A 24,244-nucleotide genomic window follows, 5' to 3' on the forward strand; every position below is an offset into this window, starting at 1 on the left:
GAACTCCAGAAAATTTGTCAAGCAGGATTTCCCTTTCATGAAACCATGCTGACTCTGCTTGACTGACACCAACGATGTCTCCGAAAGATCCTTCAAATCCCCTGGGAGGACAGGCGCACCAACATCAGCGTTCTCGTCCAGGCCAATGTCCCCAGCGTTGAAGCACTGACCACACTCGATCAGCTCCGCTGGGCAGGCCGCATAGTTCATATGCCAGACACGAGACTCTCAAAGCAAGTGCTCTACTCGGAGCTCCTTCATGGCAAACAAGCCAAAGGTGGGCAGTGGAAATGTTACAAGGACACCCTCAAAGCCTCCCTGATAAAGTGCGACATTCCCACTGACACCTGCGAGTCCTTGGCCCAAAACCGCCCTAAGTGGAGCCAGTGCATCCAAGAGGGCGCTGAGCACCTCGAGTCTAAACGGCGAGAGCATGCAGAAATCAAGCGCAGGCAGTGGAAAGAGCCTGAGGCAAACCAGTTCCACCCACCCCTTCCCTCAACGACTATCTGTCCCACCTGTGACAGAGTCTGTGGCTCTTGTATTGGACTGTTCAGCCATCAAAGAACTCACTTCAGGAGTGGAAGCACTTGATTCCGTGTGACTACCTATGATGATGATAATGATGCTTGATTGAATCATGCTTTTCCAAATGTCCCGCGACTGCTTCCTTAAAAATGAACTCCAGCATTTTCCCAACGACAGATGTTAGGCTAACTGGTCTATAGTTTCCTGTCTTTTGTCTGCCTGCTTTGTTAAATAGGGGCGTTACATTTGCGGTTTTCCAATCTGCTTGGACCCCCCCAGAATCCAGGGAATTTTGATAAATTACAACCAATGCATCCACTATCTCTGTAGCCACCTCTCTCAAGACCCTAGGATGTAAGCCATCCGGTCCAGGGCACTTGTCCGCCTTTAGTCCCATTATTTTACATAGTACTACTTCATTAGTCATAGTGATTGTATTAAGTGCCTCCCTACCTATAACCTCTTGATTATTCACTATTCAGATGTTTTTAGTGTCTTCTACCGTGAAGACCGATAGAAAATATTTGTTCGTCTCTGCCATTTCCCTGTTCTCCATTATTAATTCCCCAGTCTCATCCTCTAGGGGACCAACATTTACTTTAGCCACTCCTTTTCCTTTTTATGTACCTGTAGAAACTTTTACTATTTGTTTTTATTTTTCATGCTAGTTTACTTTCATAATCTATCTTCCCTCTCTTAATCATTTTTTTAGTCGTTCTCTGCTGGCTTTTAAAAATTTCCCAATCCTCTGGCCTCCCACTAGTCTTGGCCACATTGTATGCCTTTGTTTTCAATTTGATACCATCCCTTATTTCCTGAGTTAGCCACGGATGGTTATCCCTTCTCTTACAGTCTTTCCTTCTCATTAGGATATATTTTTGTTGCAAGTTAGGAAAAATCTCATTAAATGTCTGCCACCGCTCATCAACCGTCCCATTCTTTAGTCTACTTTTCCCAGTCCACCTTAGCCAACTCTGCCCTCATATCTTTGTAGTCTCCTTTATTTAAACTTTGGACACTGGTTTGAGATCCAACTTTCTTACCCTCCAACTAAATTTGAAATTCAACCATATTATGGTCACTCATTCCTAGAGGATCTTTTACTATGAGATAATTTATTAATCCTGTCTCATTACACAGTACCACATCTAAGATAACCTCTTCCCTGGTTGGTTCCGCAATGTACTGTTCAAGGAAACTATCCCGGATATACTCTATGAACTCCTCCTCAAGGCTATCCTGGCCAATTTGCTTTGTCCAATCAATATAAAGGTTAAAATCACATGCTTATCACTGTTCCTTTATTACAAGCCTCCATTATTTCTTAACTTATACTCCGGCCAACAGTGTAGCTATTGTTAGGGGACCTATAGGCGATGCCCACCAGCGATTTTTTTCCCTTTATTTTTCCTTATCTCCACCCAAACTGATTCAACATCTTGATCCTCTGAGCCAATATCGTTTCTCACTAACGCACTGATCCCATCCTTTATTATCAGTGCTACCCCACCTCCTTTTCCTTTCTGTCTGTCCTTCTGAATTGTCAAATACCGTTGAATATTTAGTTCCCAGTCCTGGTCACCTTGCAACCGCGTCTCTGTAATGGCTATCAGATCATACCCATTTGTATCTATTTGTGCCGTCAACTCATCTATTTTGTTATGAATGCTACGTGCAGTTAGACAAGGAGCTTTTAAACTTGTTTTTTTACCCTTTTTTCTTGCTGGTTTACTCTGTCCTTCAAACTCACTTTCTACATTTTTGCTTTCTAATTCCAGCTTTACTCCTCTCCCTACTGAATCTATTCTCAGGTTCCCATCCCCCTGTCAAGCTAGTTTAAACCCTCCCCAACACCACTAGCAACCGCCCCCGCCCCACCCCACCCCACGAGAATATTGGTCCCGGCTCTGTTGAGGTGCAACCCTTCCGGCTTGTACCGATCCCACCTCCCCCAGAACCGATCCAAATGCCTCAGGAATCTAAAGCCCTCCCGCCTGCACCATCTCTCCAGCCACGCATTCATCTGCTCTATCCTCCTATTTCTGTATTCACTAGCTCGTGGCACTGGGAGTAATCCGGAGATTACTACCTTTGAGCATGGAGCATGATACGCATGATAAGCTGGCGAACTAGTAATGCCCCCATTAAATGTTATCACTGAAGTAGTAAGGGCACTGTAATGGCAGATAAAAGTGAAGGTTGCAAGTCGGAGTTTCATGAAGCATTATAGTCAATGTGACCTGTGATGTAGGATCCTCATCCCTCCATTTAAAAATGCTGCCAATACCGCCTGCCGCACCCTGGGACTGCCTGTTTTTTTCTGGTGATTCCTGGGGCGAGTGTTAAATGAGGCGTAAGGGCTGAATTTTCCATCCGGGACGCTAGCCTAGCGCAGCATTGTATGATGATTGTATCATGATCTCAATCAAAATGGATGGCGGGATGGTAAGTTTTTACGCTGGCACTAACCAGTAGCTGAATTTACCAACCGTGTGGTAAATCCTAGATGCCCGGCATTACGCCCAAAAACAGCAAAAACTCCCTGCCGGGGCACTAGCCGAGGTGAAAAATGCGCTGAAAATCCGGCCCATAGAATCATGGAATCATAGTATGGTTACAGCATGGAAGAAGGCCATTCGGCCCGTCGAGTCCGTGCCGATTCTCTGTAAGAGCACTTCAGCTAGCCCCACTCTGCTGCCCTTTCTCGTAGCCCTGAAAATCTCTTTCTTCGGGTACTTATCCAACTCTCTTTTGATAGCCCTGATTGAGACTGCCTCCACCACTCTTTCAGGCAGTGTATTCCATATCATAACCATTCGCTGCATTAACAAGTTTTTCCTCATGTGGCCTTTGGTTCCTTTGCTAATCACCTTAAATCTGTGTCCTCTTGTTCTCAAGCCTTCCACCAATGGGAACATTTTCTTTCTATCTACTCTGTTTAGACCCCTCATGATTCTGAACACCTCTATCAAATCTCCTCTCAACCTTCTCTGCTCTAAGGAGAACAACCTCAACTTCTCCAGTCTATCCACGTAACTGAAGCCCCTCGTCCCTGGAATCATTCTCGTAAATCTTTTCTGCACCATCTCTAAGGCCTTCACATCCTTCCTAAAGTGTGGTGCGTAGAACTGGACACACTACTCCAGTTGCGGCTGAACCAGTGTTTTATAAAGGTTCATCATAACTTCCTTGCTTTTGTTCTTGAGGACCTGAGGACTGGGAGAAATTTAGAAATCAGTAGAGGAGGACAAAGGGTTTAATTAGGAAGGGGAAAATAAAGTATGAGAGGAAGCTTGCTGGGAACATAAAAACTGACTGTAAAAGCTTCTATAGATATGTGAAGAGAAAATAATTAGTGAAGACAAACGTAGGTCCCGTGCAGTCAGATTCAGGTGAATTTATAATGTGGAACAAAGAAATGGCAGACCAGTTGAACAAATACTTTGGTCCTGTCTTCACGAAGTGTTGTGGGCGAATTCTAACGTGTAAATAATTGAGTCCGCACACTAGTCTGTCAAGGGTAAAATGTCAAACAGTTTATTAAGGTTTACCTAAAGGCTGATCAGGGAGTCCAGCTTAGAGTTCCGCAACTCGTTTTTGACTGGCTCGGAGTCTGACTTTCAGCATTCTGTATTTAAGCTTAGAAACCACAAATGTGAATCATTGTTCCATCAACAGACCGCAATATCCTTTTGGCATTTACAACGTTCATGGGGATATTGAGGGCTTTACAATTTTGACAGGCAAAGCGTCCTGTTATTTCAACACCTGGCATCACATGACATATTTCCACAGCCATCTCAAAGGTGCACCTGGCTCTGTGACCTATACTTTGTGACCATGGCAGATGCTCTTATCTATAGAGATGCACATTCGTCTTGACCTGTGTTTGCTACTACCGTTTGTTGGCCTAATTTTACCTAAACCATCTGAGTTATAGTATCGAGCAGCTGCGCTTAGCTGTGTGCAAAGCATGTGTGCAAATTTGCTTTTAGCTTGCTGTTGTCAGGCAAAAATGTCTTGACTGCTTATTCCTACCCATAAAGCTATGCTTCTGCTAAGTGTGATTTCTAAAAATCCACTTCGAAGGAAGACACAAATAACCTTCCGGAAATACTAGCGGACTGAGGATTTAGTGAGAAGGAGGAACTGAAGGAAATCTTTATTAGGCAGAAAGTTGTGTCAGGGAAATTGATGGGATTGAAGGCCGATAATTCCCAGGGCCTGATAGTCTGCATCCCAGAGTACTTAAGAAAGTGGCCCTAGAAATAGTGGATGCATTGGTGGTCATTGTCCAACAGTCTATCAACTCTGGGTCAGTTCCTATGGACTGGAGAGTAGCTAATGTAACACCACTTTTTAAAAAAGGAGGGAGAGCGAAAACAAGTAATTATAGACTGGTTAGCCTGACATCAGAAGTGGGGAAATTGTTGGAATCAATTATTAAAGATAAAATATTGCATTTGGAAAGCAGTGATAGGATCGGTCCAAGTCAGCATGGATTTATGAAAGGGAAATCATGCTTGACAAATCTTCTAGAATTTTTTGAGGATGTAACTAGTAGAGTGTACAAGGGAGAACCAGTGGATATGGTGTATTTGGACTTTCAAAAGGTTTTTGAAAAGGTCCCACACAAGAGATTGGTGTGGAAAATTAAAGCACATGGTATTGGGGGTAATGTACTGACGTGGATAGAGAACTGGTTGGCAGACAGGAAGCAGAGAGTCGGGATAAACGGATCCTTTTCAGAATGGCAGGCAGTGACGAGTGGAGTGCTGCAGGGCTTAGTGCTGGGACCCCAGCTATTTACAATATACATTAATGATTAGGATGAGGGAATTGAGTGTAATATCTCCAAGTTTGCAGATGTCACTAAGCTGGGTGGCGGTGTGAACTGTGAAGAGGACGCTAAGAGGCTGCAGGGTGATTTGGACAGGTTAGGTGAGTGGGCAAACGTGTGGCAGATGCAGTTTGATGTGGATAAATGTGAGGTTATCCACTTTGGTGGCAAAAACACAAAGGCAGAATATTATCTGAATGGCGGCAGATTAGGAAAAGGGGAGATGCAACGAAACCTGGGTGTCATGGTACATCAGTCATTGAAAGTTGGCAAGCAGGTACAGCAGGCGGTGAAGAAGGCAAATGGTATGTTGGCCTTCATAGCTAGGGGATTTGAGTATAGGAGCAGGGATGTCTTACTGCAGTTGTACAGGGCCTTAGTGAGGCCTCACCTGGAATATTGTGTTCAGTTTTGGTCTCCTAATCTGAGGAAGGAGGAAGGACGTTCTTGCTATTGAGGGAGTGCAGCGAAGATTCACCAGACTGATTCCCGGGATGACAGAACTGACATATGAGGAGAGATTGGATCGACTTGGCCTATATTCACTGGAGTTTAGAAGAATGAGAGGGGATTTCATAGAAACATATAAAATTCTGACGGGACTGGACAGGTTAGATGCAGGAAGAATGTTCCCGATGTTAGGGAAGTCCAGAACCAGGGGACACAGTCTAAGGATAAGGGGTAAGCCATTTAGGACCGAGATGAGGAGAAACATCTTCACTCAGAGAGTTGTTAACCTATGGAATTCTCTACTGCAGAGAGTTGTTGATGTCAGTTCATTGGATATATTCAAGAGGGAGTTAGATGTGGCCCTTACGGTTAAAGGGATCAAGGGGTACGGAGAGAAAGCAGGAAAGGGGTACTGAGGTGAATGATCAGTCATGATATTGAATGGCGGTGCAGGCTCGAAGGGCTGAATGGCCTACTCCTGCACCTATTTTCTATGTTTCTATGTTTCTATGTTCTTTATGCCTCTATTTATGAAGCCCAGGATCCCGTATGCCTGTGTAACCACTTTCTCAACCTCCCCTGCCACCTTCAACGATCTGTGCACACATACCCCCAGGTCTTTGTTCGTGCACCCTCTTTAATTTATATTGCCTCTCCTCATTCTTCCTATCAAAATGTATTACTTTGCACTTTTCTGCGTTAAATTTCATCTGCCACTTGTCCGTCCATTTTACCAGTTTGTCTATGTCTTCTTGAAGTCTATCATTATCCTCCTCACAGTTCACTAAATTTCAAGATTTGTGTCATCTGCAAATTTTGAAGCATTCTGCACATAACTGTCAGGTCCCAAATTTAAAAATTAATGTTCACCGCAATAGATGGAGGATCTGAAAAGTGCTGTAGCACATCACTAGTACACCTTCATTAATATTACTCGGCAGGGTTAATGTTACCAGGTTGGGTTAATTTTACTGGTGAGTTTTCCAGTTTAAGAACCCGCTGTCTCAAAGGAGAACTTTTAAAAATAAACTCACAGTTTGAATTTTATTTAAAATTACCGCCTCTAGCAGGATTCTCTAAATCCACTTCTTTAGTCCTCATTTTGGGATGTCCGGCGACAACAAACAAAAACAAAAGACTGGAACTGCGCATGTGCAATACTTCCAGTTCGTTGGCAGCAGTCGCATCCTTATCTATTTGGGTGAAGTCAGTTTGAGTAATAGTTCATAGTTCTCACATTTCCATATTAAATAGGAAGTGTCCTGCCTCTTTCAGCCTATTAGGTATGCTGTTATCCCTGGTATCTTGGTTGAAGTCCCCATGTTTTTCTTTTTCTTAATCCTATACTGGACAGTTTATATAACATATATGGGGAAAAATTGGGGAGCGTCTTGTTTGGGACGTTGGACTAGATTTTACACTTTTGTGCAGATCGCCCAAAAATGGACGGTATTTCCGGCGTGGGCGGTAAAAATGGGTTTTCAGATCGCCGGCTTGTCGTCCATTCTCAAAGCACCTAGTCTCCATTTTTAAAATTAGACGTTACCATATGAAATGGGTGGTAGCGTTAAATCTCTCTGACCTTCTGCCGTAAAGTCCTTAGCAACGTCATGGTATCGCTCAATTCCTGCAATTCAGGAGGTCAAGGGTTGTGGTGTATGAAATGATACAATGAACTCCCTACTGTGAGCCAGTGACTAGGTGTAACCTGATCAGTCTTTAAGGGCTTCCAGAAGTTAAGATACAAAGGTGAAGTTTAGGTTATACACGGAGCAGAGCACGAGTGTTCCTATGATCCTAGGACCTCTGACGGTAGTGTCCCCTGGTGGTGGGCAGACCTTATGTACATACATTACATCATTCCGCCCCCCCCCACCCCCCAGTTCTTGGCACAAGTCCATATTACAAGTTCAGATGATCAGGAGCCCTTTGCTCCCTGGTTGACCGTCTCAGTACAATCCCAGTGCTTTCCGAGTCTCTCATGACTTGGGGTGGGCGTTGACCACAGTGGGTTCTTCTGATGGCTGGACGTGAGTTGGTTGGTCCTCTAAGTTTGCAATGTCTTCTTCTAACTGTTCCGGTTCGTCAATGTGTCTTAGCTTGATTTGATCAATGTGCTTCCTACACATCTGCCCATTCTTGAGCTTAACCATTTACACCCAGTTACCCTCCTTATCTGTAACATTGCCCGGGAGCCACTTGGGCCCTTGACCATGGTTAAGTACATACACTGGGTCATTTACAGATATGTCGCATGACACTGTGGCGCGGTCGTGATACCACTGCTGGCGTTGACGTCGGGTTTCGACACGATCGTTAAGGTCAGGATGGACTAGAGAGAGCCTGGTTTTGAGGCCTCTCTTCATTAATAGTTCCGCAAGCGGGACCCCGGTGAGTGTGTGTGGCTTTGTCCTGTAACTGAGCAGTATGCATGACAGGCGTGTCTGCAAGGAACCATGAGTTACGCGGTTCAGGCTCTGCTTGATGGTTTGAACTGCCCGCTCCGCTTGACCATTGGACACGGGTTTGAACGGGGCTGACCTCACATGTTTTATGCCGTTGTGTTTCATGAACTCTTGAAACTCCAGGCTCATGAAACACGGTCTGTTGTCGCTGACAACGATGTCTGGCAGACCATTTGTGGCAAACATGGCTCTCAGGTTCTCAATGGTGGCAGTGGAAGTGCTGGATGACATGATCACACATTCTATCCATTTGGAGTATGCATACCCACCACAAAAAAACATTTTATCGAGGAAAGGGCCCGCAAAGTCGATGTGGATTCTAGACCATGGTTTGGATGGCCATGACCACAGACTGAGCGGAGCTTCCTTTGGGGCATTGCTTAACTGCATGCAAGTGCTGCACTGATGCACGCATGATTCTAAGTCCGAGTCAATGCCAGGCCACCAAACATGGGACCTGGCGATGGCATTCATCATGACAATACCGGGATGCGTACTATGTAACTCTCATACAAATCTTGCCCTGCTTTTCTTGAGCATTACAACACGATTACCCGACAGTAAACAGTCGACTGGATGGAAAGCTCATCTTTGCGATGGCTGTATGGTTTGGTTTCATCACCCATTTCCTTGGGGATGGTCGACCAGTCCCCGTTAAGAACACAATGTTTTACAACCGATAGGGTCGGATCCTGGCTGGTCCAAGTATTAACTTGTTTGAGCAATGACAGGCGACCCTTCACTCTCAAAGGCACCCATGACCATGAGTATCTCTGCAGGCATTGGCGTTTCCACCTCCGGTGTGGGCAACGGTAACCGGCTCAATGCATCAGCGCAGATGTCGGTGCCTGGTCTATGGTGAATGATATAATCATAGGCAGATAATGTCAGCGCCCACCTCTGGATGCGGGACGACGCGTTGGCATTGATATCTTTATGTTCCGTAAACAATGATATAAGCGGCTTGTGATCGGTTTCTAGCTTCAAGCAAAGCCCAAACAGGTACTGGTGCATTTTTTTTACCCCATAAACACATGCTAAAGCCTCTTTCTCTACCATGCCATAGACTCTTTCCGCCTTGGACAGACTTCGAGATGCATTTGCAACTGGTTGTAGTTTGCCTGACTCATTGGCTTGCTGGAGTACGCAGCCGACCCCATAGGACGACGCATCACAGGTCAAAACTAGATGCTTGCATGGGTCATACAGTACAAGTAGCTTGTGGGAACACAACAGATTTCTAGCCTTCTCAAAGGCTCTGTCTTGAAGTTCACCCCACACCCAGTCCTCTCCTTTCCTAAGCAACTTGTGCAAAGGCTCTAATACTGTCCTCAATTTTGGTAAGAAGTTACCGAAGTAGTTGAGAAGACCCAGGAACGAGCACAACTCCATCACATTCTGGACCTGGGCGCATTTTTGATGGCCTCTGTTTTCGCATCTGTAGGCCTGATTCCGTCTGCAACAATCTTCCGTCCAAAGAATTCGACCTCTGGTGCCATGAAAATGCACTTCGAACGTTTCAGCCTGAGTCCCACTTTGTCCAGACGACGCAGAACCTCTTCCAGATTGTGCAGGTGCTCGGCGGTGTCATGACCTGTGACTAGGATATTGTCTTGGAATACCACGGTCCTGGGGATGGATTTCAATAGGCTCTCCATGTTTCTCTGAAATATGGCTGCCGCCGAACGAATGCCAAAAGGGCACCTGTTGTAAATAAACAGTCCTTTGTGCGTGTTGATGCACGTAAGTTTCTTTGATGATTCAACCAGTTCCTGTGTCATGTAGGCCAACGTTAGATCCAATTTGGTGAACGATTTCCCCCCGGCTAGCGTTGCAAACAGATCATCAGCTTTCGGTAGCGGGTACTGATCTTGTTTCAAAATTCGGTTGATCGTGACCTTGTAGTCTCCACAAATCCTAACCGTGCCATCGCTCTTTAACACTGGAACAATGGGACTGGCCCATTCATTAAATTCGACAGGTGAGATGAACCCCTCACGTTGTAGCCTGTCCAATTCGAGCTCGAACTTTTCTCTCATCATGTGCGGGACAGCCCTGGCTTTGTGATGGATGGGACTTGCGACTGGGCCTAGGTGAATCTGCACCTTGGTTCCTTTGAAGCTGCCAATTCCCGGTTTAAACAGTGAGGGAAATTTGCTCAGCACTTGAGCACACAAATCATCATCCACTGATGACAAAGCTTTGATATCGTACCATTTCCATTTTATTTTCTCGAGTCAACTCCTGATGAATAATGATGGGCCGTTGCCCGGGATAATCCATAATGGTAGATCATGAACTGCTCCCTTGTACGACACTCTTACTGCTGCTGGTATGAGCTCTTTGGTGTAGGTACGCAACTTCACATTTATCGGACTCAGCTTGGGTCTCTCTGCCTTGGTCTCCCACAGCTTTTCGAAAGTTTGTGGCTCATTATCAATTGACTCGCACCCGTGTCTAATTCCACAGATACCGGCACATCGTTTAATTTTACCTCCATCATTATCGGTTGGCTCTTTGTTAGGAACGCACGTATGCTATACACTTCCTCCTTGGAGCTCTCAAATGCCTCGGGCTGCATCGCCAGATCCACACTGAATTGATCATCATCCACATGGTGTGTCGCAGCCCGCTTGCTCTGCTATGGACACGTCCGCTGAAGATGCCCCATCTTCGCACACCCTCTGCACTGATGGGGTCGGTGATTGCCCCTGCAATACCAGCACGTTGAGCTCGGATTTGTTCCCGATGACGGGCTTTGAGCGGCTCCCGTTCTCGCATACGTAGTCGAGTAGGCCCTCGATGGCGAACTTTGAGCGGCTCCCGGTCTTGCAGACGCAGTTGAGTAGGCCCTGCCATGTGCAGCTCTGTCGGCCGTTGATACAATTTTGTACACAGTACTTGCCGTTGAGTCCTGTTTTGTCACGATATCTGCTTCGTGCTTTTCTGCGTGACATGCAAGCCTGGACGATGGTGATGACCTTGCTGAGGTCCGGCGTCTCCGCAGCCAGCAGCTTACCTAAAATCGCCTCGTGGTTGACCCCGATCACGAAAAAGTCACGCAGCATGTTTTCCAATGCAGGCCTAAATTTGCAAAGCCCTGCAAGACGTCTCAGGTCGACAACAAATGCCACTATGTCCTCGCCTTCTGGACGAATGTGCGTATAGAAGCGATATCTGGATATGAGGATTTCTTCTGTGGGTTTAAGGTGTTCCCAAACTAGAGCACACAGTTCTTTGTAATCCTTTTCTGTAGGAAGAGTGGGTGAGAGCAGATTCTTAATGCATGCATAGATTGTGGGGCCACAGACGGTGAGAAGAACTACCCTGCGCTTCTCTGCATCCTTGTCTTTGTTTAGGTCGTTACCACGAAATACTGGTCAAAACGATCCGTGAAATCTCCCCAATCCTCTCCCTCATTGAATCTTTCGAGAATTCCAACAGTACTCGATCATGCGGTGCTCGCCATACTTTAGCGTGGGTTCATATTTGCCTCGTCGCCAGTTGTGGTGTATGAAATGATACAATGAACTCCATACTGTGAGCCAGTGACTAGGTATAACCTGGTCAGTCTTTAATAGCTTCCAGAAGTGAAGATGAAGTTCAGGTTATATACCGGGCCCAGCACGCGTGTACCTATGACCCAGGTCCTCTGACGGTAGTGCGGCAGACCTTATGTACATACATTACAAGGGTCATCATGACATGCACAGAAGAGGAGACAGAGAGAAAGAGAGCTGAGAGGGAGTGAAGGCGTGTGTGGGTGTGGTGTGGCTGCTTTGGGAGGAAGGAGGGAGAGTTTCGAGCTTTAAGCAAATTGAGAAAAAAAAATTAGCTGTTACCAGCCAGATATTTTCCCGAATTTTGTGCCTATAATGGAGGGTGAGGGGGAGGCGACACAGCACGCTGTGGAGACTGACGCTGGCGAGAGCAGTGAGCTGGGAGAGGAGCACATTGGAGGGCGCAAAAGAGCGAGGAGGTTCTCAGGCGAGGCTAATGCCTTCCTCCTGCAGGAGGTCGAGTTACGCTGTGATGATTTGACCCAGGCAGGGTGTGGGAAGTCCACCCCAAAGGCCTACCAGAAGATATGGGTCGAGATAGCTGAGGTCGTCTCGTCAGTGACAAACGATGGAACGATCTCGTCGGATCCGCAAGAGTAAGTATTACATTTATTTATATGTACTTATGTATTTATATAATTTGATTTGTAACAGTCATGAGTGACTATCATCAGATGTGAGGTCTTTCACTTTTACCGGGAATGTTGTACTCAAAGCCTGCAGTCACGCTGCATGACTTTAGGTAAGAATGATAATTATCCTAATGATCATGATTACATCTGTTGGTTATGTGTTGTATCAGTCTCTGTGACAGTACCTAGCAATGATATCACACAATGATCTCATGCCATGTCGTCCTGTCACCTTTTACAGAAGAAGCTATCGATGATGAGGTACGTGCAGAGGCGAACGGGTGGGGGGGCACCAGTCCCCAGAGACATCACTGATATAGAGGAGCGGGTGCTCACACTCGTGGGGAAGCACTCCCGGACGGCCACGGAAACATCTGCAGACGTGAGTAAATTTTACACCATTGCGTGATATAAAGTCATTAGATGTCACGCCCACTCATATCCGAACAATTATATATGATAGATGATTTCTAAAGTTGTCCTATAAATAATGCTGGCCTAATGAAAATCATTGTAATGCAGAATGTGTTGAGGGTCATGAAATGTGATGTCTGTGATGATTTTGATAGCGGTGGTGCTTTTGTCGTGCATATGCTGTATGTAGCGCTGGACTCACCTTGTGACCCTAGCACCCCCTTCTCCTCTAATAACCTCATTTGTATTTTGCAGCTCAGCCAGTAGAGCGTCCCAAGGCAAAACCATAGAGTCCAGAAGGTGGGGGCGCGGGACCAGACTCACCGGACGATCCTACATCTGGTGCTGAGGAGCTCCGATTCTCACCCATCAATCCGCTGGGTCTGTTCTCTACAGATGCGGACTGCGAGGAACCTGCATTGTCATGCTCCAGAAGCCATTCCACCCCAAGGCCATCTAGTGCTCCTCCGGCCATTCCCACCTCCACTCTGGAGGTACCGGGCCCAAGCACCTCACTACAGGGCACCCCATTTGTCCCCAGGACGGTGCCGAACCCGCGGAGGTTTTGTGGAAGCGGCAGGTCTGGTCCACGAGCACCAGATAAGAGCAGAGAGATGGTTAAGTTGTCCAGGAGGACTGTAGACATTGGTGACCAGATCCTCGATGCATTGGGGGGCATATCCCAACAGTTGGCTACCATGACCGAGTACATTCCGGAGATAGAGGAGACCCTGGAGGCGATAGCCAGGAACAAATCTGGCACAGGCCTCCCAGCGATCCCAGAGAGAGGCACTCCACCCCTAGGTTCCGCACCACCACAGCCATCGACACTTGAAAGACAGGACCAATATCCTGCTTCTCGATCCGAGAATGTTCCCCCCTCAGCACCCCCGCTCCCGTACCCGCCTCTGCCTTCATCCCCCCCCCCAATGAGGCACCGCCTGAGGAGTTCCTTGGCCAGGTGGCATGGAGCGAGGAGGGGAAGGGGTAGAGGTGGGGAGAAGAAGGGGAGGGGGAAAGAAAGTGAGGTGCATGCCTGCAGGTGATGGCTGTGTTATATCTCCATCTCGGTGTATGCAATTTGCTGTAATGTATGGGCGGAGGGGTCCACCCTCCTGCTTTGCATTTGTGTTCTGTGCTGCTGGACATGTTGACCATTTAATTGATGTCAATGGTCGAAAAAGTAGGGTGGGGGTTGGGTGTTTTTTGTCCGTGATACTTATGATTTCAAACCAATGGTCGTATAAAATGTTTTTTATTTAACATAACCTTGTTGCGCATTGTCTCAGATAACCGGACTGTTACACACTGGTGATTCCTTAACATGAAAGGGTTAACTAAACTTAACTTTAATCAACTTAAACTTTAACTGGCACCAAGGTGATGCCCACCATTGATGTCTGAGCAGCACACAAACAGCAATGTGTCAGCGTTGTCACTCACAGCAACGTTCTTTCAGGCAATTCATTCAGTTATGAGCTCCTGACGTAAGAGTGTTGCAGCTATGTAGCCACCATGGGCCCTTTCCTGTGGTCTGGAGGGGGGTGTAGGCATGGTTGCATAGCCAGCCTGACTGTCTGGCCCCAGGTCAGCATCCAGCTCCTCGTTCTCCTCTTCCTCTCTCTCCTGAGGTGGAGCATCAGTCCCTCTGACAATTCTTGTCCCCTCCTGATAGCCAGGTTGTGCAGCATGGAGCACACGACCACGAATTTAGCTTCTTGCTCAGGGTTGTATTGTAGTTCCCCTCCTGAGTGGTCCAGACATCTGAAGCGCTGCTTAAGCACAGTTATTGTTTTCTGGATCACATTGCGTGTGTCTCTGTGGCTCTGGTTGTATCGCTTCTCGGCCTCGGTGTGGGTGTAACGCAGGGGGTTCATCAGCCAAGTGGCTAGGCCATATCGTTTGTCACCAGGCATCGAGCATTGTCCTTGTGGCTGACTCTTAAACATGTCAGAGACAGTGCTTCCACACAGGATGTGAGCCTCATTGAAGCTGCCCAGATATTTGGCATTCACTACCATTATGATCTGGTTGTGGTCGACAACTAGTTGGACCTTCAGGGAGTAAAATCCTTTTCTGTTACGAAAAAGCTCTGGGTCCTGAGAAGGTGCCCGCATGATGATGTGAGTGCACTGTATTGCTCCCTGCACCCTGGGGAACTTAGCAATGCGGTAGAATGCTCAAGCCCGATCAGCCTGAGCCTCCGTGGTCAATTGTTACGTATTGAATAACTCCACGAGGCTAACTATGGTGAGCTAGTTCAGGCATGACCTTACTCCAGTTTATTTACTCTCAAAGTGAGGATTCAACATGGCTGCCAACATTATATACACGGCTTGCACGTGTCTGCCAGTGACCATTAGGACTCCAACAGTCGTGCCCTCCGGTGGCAGGTAAAACCCAGTTAACATACATAACATCATTCCCCCCCAAAGTCCTTGGTACAGGTTGTATTTACAAGTTGAGACGGTCCGGGGCCTTCCGTTCCCTGGTTAATCTTCTTAGTTCGAACCCAAGCTTAGGTGAGTTAGTAGGACCATTGCTGCATTGTGGAGCAGTCGGTCTGACAGGACTGTCGGGGATGGTAGGTTCGTCTTCGTGAATGACACAAGGGTCAACTGATGGTTGGATGGTCGATGATGATATCATCTTCAAGTTGTTCTGGGTTGTCTGTAAATCGCAGTTTGGTTTGGCCCTGTGCCTCTTGCACGTTTGGTCATTTAACAGTTTGACTACAAACACCCTGTTCCCCTCCTTGACCAAAACCCTGCCAGCAACCCACTTTGGACCATGACCATAATTCAGGACAAACACAGGGTCATGAACAGCAATGTCACATGATACGGCCGCGCGATCGTGGTACCATTGCTGCCGCTGCCTTCTGGTTTTGACATGATCATTAAGATCCGGGTGTACTTGGGAGAGCCTGGTTTTGAGGGCTCTCTTCATTAACAGCTCGGCAGGAGGGACCCCGGTAAGCGAGTGCGGGACAAGTGAGTCTGCAGGGAGCCGTGAGTCATGCGTTTTAAGCTCTGCTTAATGGTTTGGACAGCCCACCCCGCTTGACCGTTAGACGCGGGTTTGAAAGCGACAGACCTGACATACTTGATGCCATTACGGGTCATAAACTCGTGGAACTCCGAACTGGTGAAACACGGTCCGTTGTCGCTGACAAAGACGTCGAACAGGCCATGGCTGGTGAACATGGCCCGGAGGCCTTCAATAGTGGCTGTGGATGTGCTGGATGACATGATTATGCATTCAACCCATTTGGAGTAAGCATCCACTACCACTAAAAACATTTTGCCAAGAAAGGGCCGGCAAAGTCTATGTGGATCCTTGACCACGGTTTGGATGGCCATGACCACAGACTCAGCGGAGCCTCCACAGGTGCGTTATTCAGTTGCATGCAAGTGTTGCACTGATGCACGCATGACTCCAAGTCCGAGTCAATGCCGGGCCATCAAACGTGAGACCTGGCAATGGCCTTCATCATGACAATGCCTGAGTTGGTACTGTGTAAATCTCGCACAATAGTTTCCCTGACTTTTTTCGGCATAACAACACGATTACCCCTTAACAGATAATCAGACTGAATAGACAATTCATCTTTGCGGCGGCTATAAGGCTTAATTTCATCCTGCATTTCCCTGGGAATGGCAGACCAATTTCCATTTAGGACACACCTTTTTACACTTGACAGTACAGGATCCTGGCTGGTCCAGGTCCTAATTTGGCGAGCTGTGATGGGTGACCTCTCACTCTCGAAGGCATCCATGACCAGCACCAAGTCTGCGGGCTGCGGCATTTCCACCCTGGTTGTGGGCAATGGTAGCTGGCTAAGCGCATCAGCACAGTTTTCAATGCCTGGTCTGTGGCGGATGATATAATCATAAGCGGATAATGTCAGTGCCCATCTTTGGATGTGGGACGAGGCATTGGTGTTTATACCTTTGCTCTCAGAAAACAATGAATTGAGCAGCTTGTGGTCTGTTTCAAGCTCAAACTGAAGCCCAAACAGGTATTGGTGCATTTTCCTAACCCCATATACGCATGCTAAAGCCTCTTTCGCTACCATACTATAGGCTATTTTAGCCTTAGACAGACTTCTGGATGCATATGCAACCGGTTGGAGTTTGCCTGATACATTGGCTTGCTGGAGCACACAACTGACCCCAAATGATGAGGCGTCGCAGGCCAGCACTAACCGCTTACATGGGTCATAGTGTACCAGTAATTTATTGGAACATAGCAAGATCCTGGCATTCTCAAAGGCTCTGTCTTGAGATTTGCCCCAAACCCAATCATTACCCTTTCTCAGCAACATGTGCAAGGGCTCTAGCAATGTGCTCAAACTAAGTAGAAATTTACCAAAATAGTTGAGAAGACCCAAGAACGAACGCAGCTCTGTCACACTCTGGGGTCTGGGTGCATTCTTGATGGCCTCTGTCTTCGAGTCCGTAGGCCTGATGCCATCTGCTGCAATCTTTCTCCCCAGGAATTCGACTTCTGATGCCATGAAAATGCACTTGGAGCATTTTAACCTGAGTGCCACTCTGTCCAGACGATGTAGAACCTCTTCCAGGCTGTGCAGGTGTTGGGTGGCGTCACGACCGGTGATCAAGATGTCATCTTGGGACATGATAGTTCTTGGGACAGACTTCAGCAAACTCTCCATGTTGCTCTGAAATATGGCTGCTGCCGAGCGAATTCCGAAAGTGCATCTGTGGTATATAAACAGTCCTTTGTGTGTGTTGATGCACGTCAGTTTGTTCGACGATTCGACCAGCTCCTGTGTCAGGTAAGCGGAGGTCAGGTCCAATCTGGTAAATGACTTTCCCACCACTAGCATTGCAAACAGGTCATCAGCCTTGGGTAACGGGTACTGCTCCTGTATCGAGACTCGGTTGATTGTTACCTTGTAGTCGCCGGAGATCCTGACCGTGCCATCACTTTTCAACACCGGGACAATTGGACTAGCCCATTCGCTGAACTCAACTGGTGATATGATTCCTTCCCATTGAAGTCTGTTCAGTTTCATCTCGACCTTCTCCCTCATCATGTACAGAACTGCCTGAGCCGGGTCTTGCATGTAGGCCTAGGTAGATCTGCACCTTGACTCCCGTGAAGTAGCCGATGCTTGATTCGAACAACGAGGGAAACTTGCTCAGCACTTGAGCACACGAAGCGTCATCCACTGATGATAAGGCTTTAATATCGTTCCAGTTCCATTTAATTTTCTCAAGCCAACTGCTGCCGAACAGCATTGGGTCATTGCTTGAAACGATCCACAACGATAAATTATGCACAGCTCCATCGTACTACACCTTTACTGCCACGCTGCCAGTGACTGGTATGAGCTCTTTGGTGTAGGTATGCAGCTTCGCTTTGATTGGGCTCAGTTTTGGTCTTTTTGCCTTAGTGTCCCATAGCTTTTCAAAAGCCCTCTGCCTCATTATTGACTGACTTACACCCGTGTCCAATTCCATGGATACTGGAACCCCATTTAAGTTAACTTCCAGCATTTTTGGAGGACTTTTGGTAAAAGGATGTACCCCATACACTTCTTCATCTTGTACCTCGGGTTGAGTTGTCTGTGCCACTTGATCCACGCTGGATTGATCATCCTCAGCCATGTGGTGTGTCGCAGCACGCTTGCTCGGTTGCGGACACATTCACTGAAGGTGCCCCATTGCTGCACACCTATTGCTTGAATTGCCATTGATGGGCCCAATGATAGCCCCCGCAACGTCAACAAGGCGAGATTTGATTCACCCCCGATGGCGTACTTTGAGCAGTTACAGGTCGTATGAATGCAGACGAGTAGGCCCTGCCATGTGAAGCTCCGCCTGCCAATGATATTATTTTATGCACAGTACTTGCCGGTGAATTTTGATGCTGGGAAGATATCTGTTTCGAGTTTTCGTCCGTGGACATGCATGCCTGGGCGATCGTGATAGCCCTGCTCAGGTCTAGTGATTCAGAGGCCAGCAGCTTTCAAAGGATGACCTCGTCGCCAATGCTAAAGTCCCGCAGCATTTCCTCCAATGCAGCTCCGAAGTTGCAAGGCCCAGCGAGATGTCTCAGGTCGGTGACAAATTCTGCCATGTCCTGGCCCTCGGAGCGATTGTACGTATCGAAACGATACCTCGCCATGATGATGCTTTCCTTCGGTTTAAAGTGTTTCCGAACCAGCGTACACAATTCATCGTAAGTCTTATCCGTTGGTCAAGTCGTTGAGAGTAGATTCGTGATAAGGCCATAAATTTTTGACTCACAAACGGTGAGGAGAACCGCCCTGCGCTTAATTGCATTATCGGTTCCTTCCAATCCGCTGGCAACGAAGTACTGGTCGAGGCGATCAGTCAAATCCTCCTAGTCTTCCCCTTCCACAAATCTCTCCAAAGTTCCAACAGACATGGTTGCATGAAAGTTCATATTTTTAACTCGTCATCAATTGTTAAGTATCAAAATACTCCACGAGGCTAAGTACGGTGAGTTAGTTCAGGCATGACCTTACTCCAGTTTATTTATTCTCAAAGTGAGGATTCAACATGGTTGCCAACATTATATACACGGCTTGCACGTGTCTGCCAGTGACTATTAGGGCTCTGACAGTCGCACCCTCCGGTGGCAGGTAAAACCCAGTTAACATACATAACAATGGGGAAGCTGATAAAGTCCATCCTATGTGCATACAGGGCCTCCGTGACCTGTCGAATGCAGCGATGTGTGGCATGGTGAGACAGAGGGCAAATCTCGACCGCAGAGGCCAGAAAGGAACCGAACATGTAGAAAGACAGTGCCGCGGTGCCCTTGACCTCGACCGACACTGATGTCCTGATGGCAGGCTGCATATGTGGTCTGATGAGCTCTGATACTTCATTGATCACCACCTTGTGGAAGCCCAGTCTCCGAAGGCAGGAAATTATTGCTTCTGATTAATCACTATTATACTTTCATTGGAATGGGGCCAGCCATTTCTCAGCTTCCATTGATTAATATGCAGATGCTGCAGAGTGCAAATGGCTCAATGTCGAATGCACATCATTATGTGCCCAATTTAAGACACGTCAAGGTAAGACCTCTTCTCCCTGTAAGTGCGGGGTGTGTAAGGTCTGGACCGCCTCCTCATTCTGGCATGTCTTAAATTGGGCACATAATGATGTGCATTAGACATTGAGCCATTTGCACTCTGCAGCATCTGCATATTAATCAATGGAGGCTGAGAAATGGCTGGCCCCATTCCAATGAAAGTATAATAGTGATTGATCAGTAGCAATAATTTCCATACTAAAATACACCTACAGTAAACCCCAATCGTCCAGAGTCTGAAAATATGTCTGTTGAGATGGTCATTTCACCTGAGAAGAACTCCAGAGTCAATCCAAACTCCCCTGAAGTTGAAGCAGCCTTTTGAATGAAGTGACCTGTGATTTTAAAAATGGCGCCCTCACCGCTGTGATTCGTTCAGAACAGTTCCACTTTTTCTGTGCGGTGCTTTGGGTGAGCGATATTGTGGGCGAGATGTGTGCGAGGTGATGAAAGTGATGCTGGGCAATCTCCTGGGCGTTAGTTTCGGCAAATTTGATCTTTACGACCAAAAAAAGTGGGTGGTCTGTATTATTGAATCTCGGCCTGAATTACGTGCAAAAAGTAATGCTGGGCGATAGTATGGGTGCTGGTTTCACCCATTCTGATGATTCCGCCCAAAAAAGGTGGGCAGGCGGTATTATTTTTTCTCAGCGTTACTTACATGGCGAAAGTAACGCTCGCCGATAAGTGTCCGAAAAATGGGCGTCAGTTTCCATTTTGTAGCTAAATGGGCGATATATACCTCATTTCAATGGTAAAATGGACGTTAAGTGGGCGTTATGCATGCAAAAAAAGTGTAAAATCTAACCCGATAACTTTTAAAAGTTTGAAAAATTAGCACCAGGCGCTAATATTTTCAAACTTTAAAAAAATCCGCCGTTTGCATTCCAGGAAGGAAGTGGAGCGCTAAATCAAGCGCATTACTGGCATACATATGAAACTGACCCCATATTTATGATAATATTGCTTATAGGAGGGGCTAAAGATGGAACTGAGAGTGACCTGTGGGCACAGGAGGAGACACCATGGCAGGAGATATGCTTTTCAAAAATTAATTCTCAGGATGTGGGCGTCGTTGACAAGACCATCCCATTTATTGCCCATCCCAAGTTACAACTGAATGGCTTGCTAGGCAACTCTAGAGGGCAGTTTAGAATCAACTACATTGGTGTGGGACAGGAGTTACATTTTGGCCAAACCAGGTAAGGGCAGAAGGTTTCCTTCTCTGAAGGGCATTGGTGACCCAATAGTGATTTTACTTTAATCCGACAGCTACAGGGTCACTTTTACTGGTACAAACGTTTTTTTTTAAACTGAATTAAAATTTGGTGGTTTGGACTCATGCTCTCAGATGCAGTATAATGTGGATAGTGTGAGGTTATCCACTTTGGTGGCAAAAACAGGAAGGCAGATTATTATCTGAATGGTGACAGATTAGTAAAAGGGGAGGTGCAACAAAACTTGGGTGTCATGGTACATCAGTCATTGAAGGTAGACATGCAGGTACAGCAGGTGGTGAAGAAAGCAAATGGCATGCTGGCCTTCATAGCAAGGGGATTTGAGTATAGGAGCAGGGAAGTCTTACTGCAGTTGTACAGGGCCTTGGTGAGATCACATCTTGAGTACTGTGTACAGTTGTGGTCTCCTAATCTGAGGAAGGACATTCTTGCTATTGAGGGAGTGCAGCGAAGGTTCACCAGACTGATTCCCGGGATGGCAGGACTGACATATGAAGAAAGACTGGATCGACTAGGCTTGTATTTACTGGAATTTAGAAGAATGAGTGGGAATCTCATAGAAACATAATAAAATTTTGATGAGACTGGACAGATTAGATGCAGGAAGAATGTTCCCGATGTTGAGGAAGTCCAGAACCAAGGGTCACAGTCTAAGGATAAGGGATAAGCCATTTAGGACCGAGATGAGGAGAAACTTCTTTACTCAGAGAATTGTGAACCTGTGGAATTCTCTACCACAGAAAGTTGTTGAGGCCAGTTTGTTAGATATATTGAAAGTGAGCTGGATGTGGTTCTTATGGCTAAAGGGATCAAGGGGTATGGAGAGAAAGCAGGAATGGGGTACTGATGTTGCATGATCAGCCATGATCATATTGAATGGTGGTGCAGACTCGAAGGGCCGAATGGCCTACTCCTGCACCTACTTTCTATGTTTCTATGTTTCTATGTTTATTAGTCCAGGCCTCTAGATTACTAGTACAGTAACACAACCATTACACTACTGCACCCTATTATAGGGGGACAGGTACAATGAAGCCATGTGAGGACAATACTATAGAGGGAGGTAGACCGCAAAGGTGAGCTGCTGAAGGATGATGTCATATCAAATGCTACAGAAAGGTCAAAGGGAGACCACAGACATAGTCACAAAGAATGCCATTGGTGACTTTGACCAGGGTGGTGTCAGTGCAGTGGGTGGAACAGAAGCCAGAATTAAAGGATTTGAAAATGAAGTGATGGGACATGTGTGCACAGGGTTGGATGGGGACAACACATTCCAGAACGTAGTTGGAGATCGAGCAGTAGTTGCAGAGGGTTCAGGGGTCAGTGTTGGCTTCCTAAGCAGCAGGGTCTTTTCCAAAAGTGGATAACAGAGCCTGAAGCAACTGATCAATTCACAGTGTTGTCAAGCATTGGGCTGATAAGGTAAAGTTGAATGGTGCATGAGTGGTTAGCCAAGGGAACATGAGGTGGATCTCAACAAGGAGATGAGTCTGTTGATGGGTAGAACAGAGATGGAGAGAAGGTATAGATTGTTTTGCAGTAAGAGTTAGGTTGGGGGTGAGCTGGGGCTAGTCATGAACATTGAAGGGGCTAGGGTTAGTTGGGCTGATAGCCTCAATTTTAACAAATCATTTACAGCATAAATCAATCAAATGCTGTGATATTAAAAGCTGTTTAATTTTGAAATGTACACAGTCAGTTTTCCTATTTAAATTGTAATTATAATTGTTCATTTAGTTAGCCAGGGTCTCCACTCTAGATCATTATCATTGCTCCTGTTTTAAAATGCACTGTTGGGGCTGTGAAGGAGCTGGACTCAGTGACATTCCCGGGGTTACATTAAGCTACGAAGATTCAATATCTAGGCTGACACATGAAGAATGGTCACTTGGGCACACCAGAAGACTAACAGTGTCATCGCTCATCCAAAATTCTGCTGACCTTATCCTAACTCGCATCAAGTCCTGTTCATCCATCACCCCTGTGTTCGTTGACCTACATTGGTTCCCAGGCCAGCAAAACTTCTGGAATTCCCTCCCTAACCTCTCTGCCTCTTTACCTCTCTCTCTTCCTTTAAGACGCTTGTTAAAACCTGCCTCTTTGACCATGCCTATCCTAATATCTCCTTAGCTGGCTTGGTGTAAAATTTTGTTTGACAACCTTCCTGCCTTGGAACATTTTACTATGTTAAAGGTGCTGTATAAATGCAAGTTGTTGTTGTTGTATTGGATTGCCACTGCCTATGGGATTGTACTGCAGCATAGAGAGAAAGCGAGAGAAAGAGAGAAAGAGAGGAAATGGGGGACACTGTGTAATTAACAGGCTGTTTTATAATAGGTGACAGCGTTGAGCATATCTATTTCCCAGAGAGAGACAGAAAGGAAGGAAAAAGTATTTCCAACAAGGGGATTGTGACACCTGGCAGAAGATGCAGTAGGGAGAATAACAAACACCAATAACTTGATACTATCAATGCAAAGAAAACTAAAGGTCAGTGAATGTCGGAATTATTTTATATTGGATTACAGTGAGTATATAAAAAGGTTGGTTTTAACATGGTGGGTGGCGATTTTAGCGATTGTGTTAAAAGGTGCTGCATGAATCTTATTTACAAAGTGCAGCTGAGCCAATGCTGATGTGTAACTCATCTAAACACACCGGCTGTACAGAGACAGGAAATTACTGTTTGTGACCCTCATGGGTGATATTCCTGAATCCAACAAACTGGTGATCCAGCACTAACCTGAATACTTAGTTCAGTATCTTGGGAGGACTGTTTATGATTCTGTATATAACCAATCAAACTGTTCTTTTATGATTAATAGTTGATGCATTAATCGACTAGGTGTGTTTAAAATAATATTTCGACTATAAATCCTGCAGAAAGAGAGTTCCTAGTCAGTCCACTGTCTATCATCCCGATTGATTCCAGCCACCTTTCATACAGCAGGTAATCACTCCCTTGTTTTGCTTTCTGCTTTACTGCGCTCTTTTCATCTTCCAGTTGGTTATTGTATTT

Source organism: Pristiophorus japonicus, chromosome 1 (genome assembly GCF_044704955.1).
Source record: "Pristiophorus japonicus isolate sPriJap1 chromosome 1, sPriJap1.hap1, whole genome shotgun sequence".
Taxonomy (NCBI): Eukaryota; Metazoa; Chordata; class Chondrichthyes; family Pristiophoridae; genus Pristiophorus; species Pristiophorus japonicus.